General features: G+C 34.3%; 1 long non-coding RNA gene across 1 annotated transcript; it reads right to left on the reverse strand.

The window, feature by feature from the left end:
* Positions 1–4016: 4016 nt before the first annotated feature.
* On the reverse strand, positions 4017–5339 carry LOC127118994 (uncharacterized). The gene is made up of 3 exons (XR_007802521.1): positions 5006–5339; positions 4686–4831; positions 4017–4331 (listed from the first exon to the last, which is right to left on the reverse strand). It is a non-coding gene; the product is annotated as an uncharacterized LOC127118994 (long non-coding RNA).
* Between the last annotated feature and the right edge of the window lie 1777 nt (positions 5340–7116).

The raw sequence follows: 7116 nt of genomic DNA on the forward strand, positions 1-7116 counted from the left end.
TAAAAGATCTGTTAAGGATCCAAATTTTCAACTCCGCGGGGAATTTTAGGTCAACACCATATCAAATGAGAGGCAATCCTGCATGGGATAAAGACAAATACTGCTCAGAATCCAAAACTAACGGGAACGAGGGATCTTCAATATCTGAAGATGAACTCCGTTGGGGAATACAAGAGGTAAAACTCTACACGGGGATCTTCAAATATAAGCACATAAGCATTCATACAAACACTAAGGATCAAATAAATCAAGCAAGAATTGAATCAAAGGTTTAAAAGACCAACTCATAAAACCTTTTTCCTTTGAGATATGTCATGATAAGAGAACCCTAAATCATACATCTAGATCATTTTTAGTCTTTTTTGTTTTTATTCAATAAAGAAAATAAAATAAAAATAAAAAATATTTTTTACTATCATAAAAAAACTCTTAATCTTTTTCATTAACTCTTGAAAAAAACATATTATCCCTTATTTTTCATTTTTCTTTAATAAAAAAATGCAAACAAAATGAGCTAAAGGAAATAAATAAATAAACAGATAATATTGGGCTAAAAGGGGGGGTGCGCCCACCATATAAGGTAAGGCCCAAGAAGAACAAATTACTAGGGCCCAGGGATTCAACCTGGGTTGGGATAAAAAAAATGGGTAGGGTCCACCCGAACCCATACATTTAGCATAAGGCCCAAAGAGAAATGGGTGCATCCCATTTGTGAACCCTAGCCCATTTCCTTGTCTTCTTCTTCGCTCCCAACCTCTCCATCTCCTCTCTCAATCTTTATTCTTCACCCTAAATTATCCCTAAAAAAAACGTCGTCCATGTGAAAACCATAATTAAACAACACTTTAACGTAAACAAATCAAGTCTACACCCCCCCCCCCCCCCTCAATGACGGTTTAGTCCGCACCTTGATTCTTAGATACAATCAGATCAAGAGAAAAACCCCAATACAAATCTAACAAACAAATCCAAAGGGAGAACTTGCAAGTCTCAAATAATGAACATGGAAAAAAACAAAACAGGTGACCCAAACATTCAATCACAAATCAAAACCCCATTCAAACATCCCATACCCCAATTTCATTAACAATTTTTTTACGGTTACAACGGTTACATATGTTGTCAAATGCAAAGCTATTAAAAAATGGATCAAAATAATCATGAGTTTAAAAGTGAAATAAAAAAATGTCGGAGGAATCACCCAGGTCGACCTCAGTTTGCTTCAGGTAAGATTTTTCTCCCTTTGGTATTCTCCTTCTTCTGCAGTTTGATTTATTTGTGGTGTAGCTTATCTCAAACTTAAATGAGCTTCAATTTGAAGATCATTTGAGTATAAGATAGATAAACTTTTTCTGGGTTTAGGGTGCAATTCGACAGAGCTTCGCTGTGAGGTTTCTCTTCTTTTTATCACCCAATGATTGCTTCCTTTTATAGAGGAAAACTTAGGGGGCTCTAAAATCATGTGAAGGAATGAGAATATTCCTTCACATGTTTGGAAAATTTATGAGTTATCCCTTGGTGAAAAACGTGTTAGGTTATGGGGGGGGGGGGGGGGAATTCTTCAGATTTGTAGGGGGCCAAGGGATTTTATTAGGGGGAAATTAGGGATTCCTTAACTGTGACTTTGTTAGTAGTGAAAAGAAATGATCTTCTAGAAACTCATGTGGTACCCAAAGTAAATGACTTCACCAAAATGAAATATGCATCGAATCACCTGCTGGTGTGTGTTATTTTTGTTAAAATGTTTATTGCTTGGCACCTAAGTCTTATGGTTCTAATTTGTTTTTATTCCTTTTATGCCAACTGGTGCGCTGAACTTATGTTGTTGTTGGGTCTTTTGCAGAGTCACTCTTATGTATGTTTGCTTGAGGATGTTTTTATATGGAGGAGGACCGGTTACATGGATGATGCACGAAAAGGAAAGACTTAGCATGAAGATGCATGGTTGAAGTTACTAGAAAATAGTTTAAACTCTTAGGTTACTGTATTTTGAATTCACAATGTAAACTAGGATTAAGTCTCTAGGTTTTAAATGGTAAGTGTGAAATGAATTATGGAATTAATTTTGAATGTAAATGTATGCAATTTGAAACATGAATGGATTGGTCATGCTTTGGAATGTACATTTAGACTTTGCTTATTTATGGTGTATATGTAATGGTGTAAACAAACTTGGAATTCTTACTAAATGTGTTTCAAATCCTATTGTTAATGCACTTTGAAAAATTGATTTTGCTCTTGATTTACTTGTATGTGAAAACCATGTGGTATCATGCTCCAATGCTCAAAATTTTGATTCAAATACACCTTTGTTTGGATGATGGCGCATGTATGATGATGCATGATTACAAAATTGTTAGTTACTTGGGAATTCAAAAGAAATGGAATAAAATTCCAAATGTACCAAAACCAAGTTCCAATTTCAAAATAATTCTAATTGAAAAATGATTTAATGATGCTCATGTGTAAACATGTGGTTAGGTAACAACTTTCCTTTTGAAATGAAATACAAATTATTTGGTTTAAATATTTGGCTTACTTCAATATTAAGCTATGTTATAACTAAGTAGATTCAAACCAAATCAAAGATTAAATCGTGTGGCGTTTATCTCTTTTGAATTCAAAATGAGGAACAACAACTAGAATCATGAAATGATAGGGCATGCATGAATGATGATGAAAGGAAATAACCAAAAAAAAATAGTCATTATGCAATGATACAGATGATTTTATTAAATGAAAATGGATGGTTATGAAATTCAATGATTGTCATACCCCAAAATTTCCCCTCCCCTTTTCATATTTTCATTCAACCTTTAACTTGAGATTCATATGAACACATTCATGTTTCATCCATATGCATTCATTCATGTTGACATTTGTTAATCTATAGATTCAAAGCTCAGTAGCTTACAAGACTAGGGTTTGTGCATGGGTCAAACCCCTATAATGTGATTTGGCTTTTCATTTGATCATATGGGGAGTGAAATCCTAGTTGATGTGGTTATGGGACCTTGTGGATGCTCTTGGAGCCTTGTATTGGCTATCTAAATGATAATTGAAGGCTAATGCATTGGAGACTTGCTTGTAAGGCATCTTGGGTGATGCAAAGGCCTTGATTGAAGAGTATGCCCCATTGAAACCCTAATCGGGGAAGATTTGGTCCTATTTCACTTCGTGGCCTGACTTTTCACCTGATGCTTGGTGAAAACCCTAATGCATGGGGGAGAGGTATTTGACTATCATGTCATGTATCTTCCCATCAAATTTACATGTCGGCATGGTTGATATTTCACCTGATTCAGGTCTTGGTTCAAGCATCCATATGTGTATCATACTTAACATTGCCTAAGCTACTAACTTAGGTTTTTTGGTATGTGCAATACATGGGCCTATATGTCCTGATTCAGTTCATTCATATGGTATAGATGATCAAGGATAATTTATCCATTTGAGTATTGGTTCCATTGGTCCATTCATTGTTGCTTGAGCATTAACCATTTTTTCATTTGAATTATGTCTTGTGAAAACCCTAATTCAAGTTTCATAATTGACTTTATTCTCCTATTGACTTTTTGGTTAACTAGTTGACCAAAGTCAACCATCCATTTATATGTACATTATACTTTGTCATTAATCATTCACATTTGGTATATTTAGCATTGAAATTTATTAACCATTAATCTCATTTTTGCATCTATTTGGTGCATCCAATTCATTCAATTTTAAAATGTAATTTTGACCATTTCAAACATTTTAACCATTCAAAATCATTCAAAGTTAACATTTTAATTCCATAAACCATCTTATTTTACAATTTATATTCCATTCAAAAACTTTCCATAAGCATTCAAAATACACATTCAAATTTTTTCATCATAATCTCATTCAATGCAATCAATTTGTCCATGGTTCACATTTAAGTCTTTTTTTTTTCCATTCATGAACCTTTTAAAATATTCAAAGTTAATCCAAGTGATAAATAATTCTATCATACATTTGCATTGCAATTCTATTCATCCAAACCATCAAACTTTTCATAATTACCAAGTTCCAAGTCAATACATTCAAGTTTCAACTACAACTTTCCTTTACAATTTTTACAAACCAAATGTCCAAACCTAAATTAACAATCTCCCAGCCTAGTTTTCTAAGTTAGTTGCACATAGGTATAACTAGTTCTTCAGCCCAACATCCTGCAAATTCCACATGAAAGGAAAATTCCACATCCAGGAAACTCAGCAACTCATTGAACACATGGCCCTGCGTAACTCTGAAACTCATATGACCCTGCAACTTGTTCAACTTATGCAGAACACACCAACCAAAACCTGCAACATTTTTATAACAGAATGAAAACATGATTCTTACTAGGAAAACATGATTCACACAAAACATCACAATCAGAAACTAATAGAAACTTAGCTTCCTAAGTTCTAACTTCACTAACAAAATTCTCAACAAATTGAACTCCATGATAAGCAACCATACAAATGTACCACAGAGAAAAAAACCTGACTAACAAAATTCATTTCCCACTAAATGATAAATTTTGTGTGAGTTTCATATTCATTTGATAACTAACCTAAAACTAACTACTAACTTACTTATTCATTTGAGGCTTATTTCAACTAAATTTCATGTGAATCTCTAATAGAATGGAGATGAAGCAATCTATATAATACCTCATTGCAGTTCAGATTCGGGATTCTTGGCTTTTCTGCATTCTACGCATTTATGCATTCTTCATTTTTTGCATCCTACATTCTTCACTCTTAAAATCCTTCATTCTCATTCAGATGTTGCACTCTTCAGTGAACTTCTCTACACTCTTCATATGCAATAAAGTGGCATCACACCGTAGAAATGAGCCGAAGTACCGAAAATACATCAACAACACGCACAGAACCACCGAGAAGAAGACGCGAGATAGAAGCAAGTCAAGAAGCAGAAGAAGGCAAGAAGATTGAAGGAGAAGAGATTAAGGAAGATTGAAAGAAGTTACCTGGTGCACAGAGCCACCGTGTATGAGCTCAAAAATCTAGTGAGTCTTCTTTCTTCTCCTTGTTGTGATTCATTCGTTTTGATTACGGCTACATTCCAAGTACAAATCCATTGATGAACACAATTCATGAAGAAACAGATTGAAAAAGATGAATTCCACAAAGCACGAAAACACGGTGATGTTGTTAGTAATCCTATGCGCGCAAACGAGGAGTTCAGGTAGTAACTGGAGTTATTATGAAGTCGTGAAGATGGTGGGAAGTGAGCATCGGTTTGTAAGTGTTTTTCAGTTTGAATTTGTTCATTCATGTTCGTCGGTCGCAGTTGGAATAAGCGTTTATACCTACTTATCACTGCAAGCTCGGTTTGGGATGAGGTTTCGGTTTGGGCCCAAGGCCCAAACGAACCTCCTTTTGTCTCACCTTTCTCATTATCCTACACCTCTCTCTGGTTATTGGATTCCGTGATGGGTTTTGAACCAGGCCGAGGCACTTTTTCTGCTGACTTTCCCCCCAGCATTGGGCCTGCCACTCTTGTTTAAGCCTTTTTTTATTGGTTCACTAATTAACTCTTGTTTTTATTTTTTGTTAATTATGATTAGGGTTTATATTTAATCAAGATTAACTCTGTTGATTATATTTCTAATTAAATTAATTAGAAATTTCATGTTTAGAATAATTAACAATTTATGTTTTAATTAGTTTTTAGAATTTAATTAGTTTTAAATCTTAATTAGGCCATATTATAAGAATTAGACTAATTAGGTTTTTGCATAATTAAATATAATTAGGATTAGTTAGTTTTGATCGAGTAATGACTTTTAGAAACTATTTTCCTAATTAATTCATTTTGACATAATGACCATTTTGCCCTTAAGGCTTAAAAATCTTGATTTTTATGCATGATCCCTTAACTTAGGGCTTTAATTAAAACTGTATGGTTTTATTTAGTTAATTAATCAAATAGATTTATTTTGTACCTAGTTCAACTATTATTTTTAATCCTACTGATTAGTGTTGACCAAAGGTCACTTTGGTCAACCAAATCCTTTGTATTGTGTTGTAATCCCCCAAACTTATTTAAGTGATCAAAAGACTCTTGATCACTTGATATGGAAAGTCCACTACACTTAAGTTGTATGGGATATTCTGAATCTCAGGAGCTCAAGACCTCAATGTTCAATGCAAGATCAAGACTTCAAAGTCAACATCAATCAAGCATAATTGATAGTGTGGACTACTTCTCAAGCACAACAAAGGTCAACACTTGTCAATCATAATTCAGAGTGTGTGGAACGAGCCTTAAGAAATAAAGAATGAATGAGATTGGATAATTCCATTAACTCATTCTGAATATCTTTGGATACGGGACGAATGACCCAGTTACTCATCATATTCACCTTTATTCATAGACTTTAGCACAATTCGAATTATATGATTGTCAAGTCTTCTTCTACAACAAGATCAACATTCAGGATCTCCTATCAGCAACTTGTCAATTATTGATTCTAGTTGTATGCCATAAGCCTTAAGAAACAAAGAATGATGAGAGTGGAGACTTCATATCCTTGTCTAGAATATCCTTGGGTACGGGACGAATGACCCAGTTGCTCAAGGTATTTGCCTTTGTTCATAGACTTTAATGCGATTTGAATCATACAATTGACAAGTTTTTTTCATTCAATACTTCAACAGTGAAGCACCATTACACTTTAATCATTTCTTCCTTAGTGGATAATTAGTCATACTCTCTTTGATATTCACATATCCTTTGGATCAATTCCCTTGTAATCCATTCTTAGAATTCTAATCAATCAATCCAATCATTGTGAGCCTTATCAGACCTTTTGTGCTTAGGCCTACTCCGGTCAATCTTTGGTTTCCTTGCCAGTCCTCTTATGCTTTGGTAAACCCCCAATCTTTATTTGTCTTATAAGACCTCTTGTGCCTAGACAAACCCCTTGAGTTCTTTTGCTTTGTAAATCCTCTTGTGTATTGGCAAACGATCTCTTATTCACTACTCGTCTTATAAGACCTCTCGTGATTAGACGAAGCTCTCATGCCTTATAAATCCTCTCATGTGTAAGCCAATCATTCTTTAGTCATTGCTCGT

Source organism: Lathyrus oleraceus, chromosome 2 (assembly GCF_024323335.1).
Source record: "Lathyrus oleraceus cultivar Zhongwan6 chromosome 2, CAAS_Psat_ZW6_1.0, whole genome shotgun sequence".
NCBI classification, from domain to species: Eukaryota; Viridiplantae; Streptophyta; class Magnoliopsida; order Fabales; family Fabaceae; genus Lathyrus; species Lathyrus oleraceus.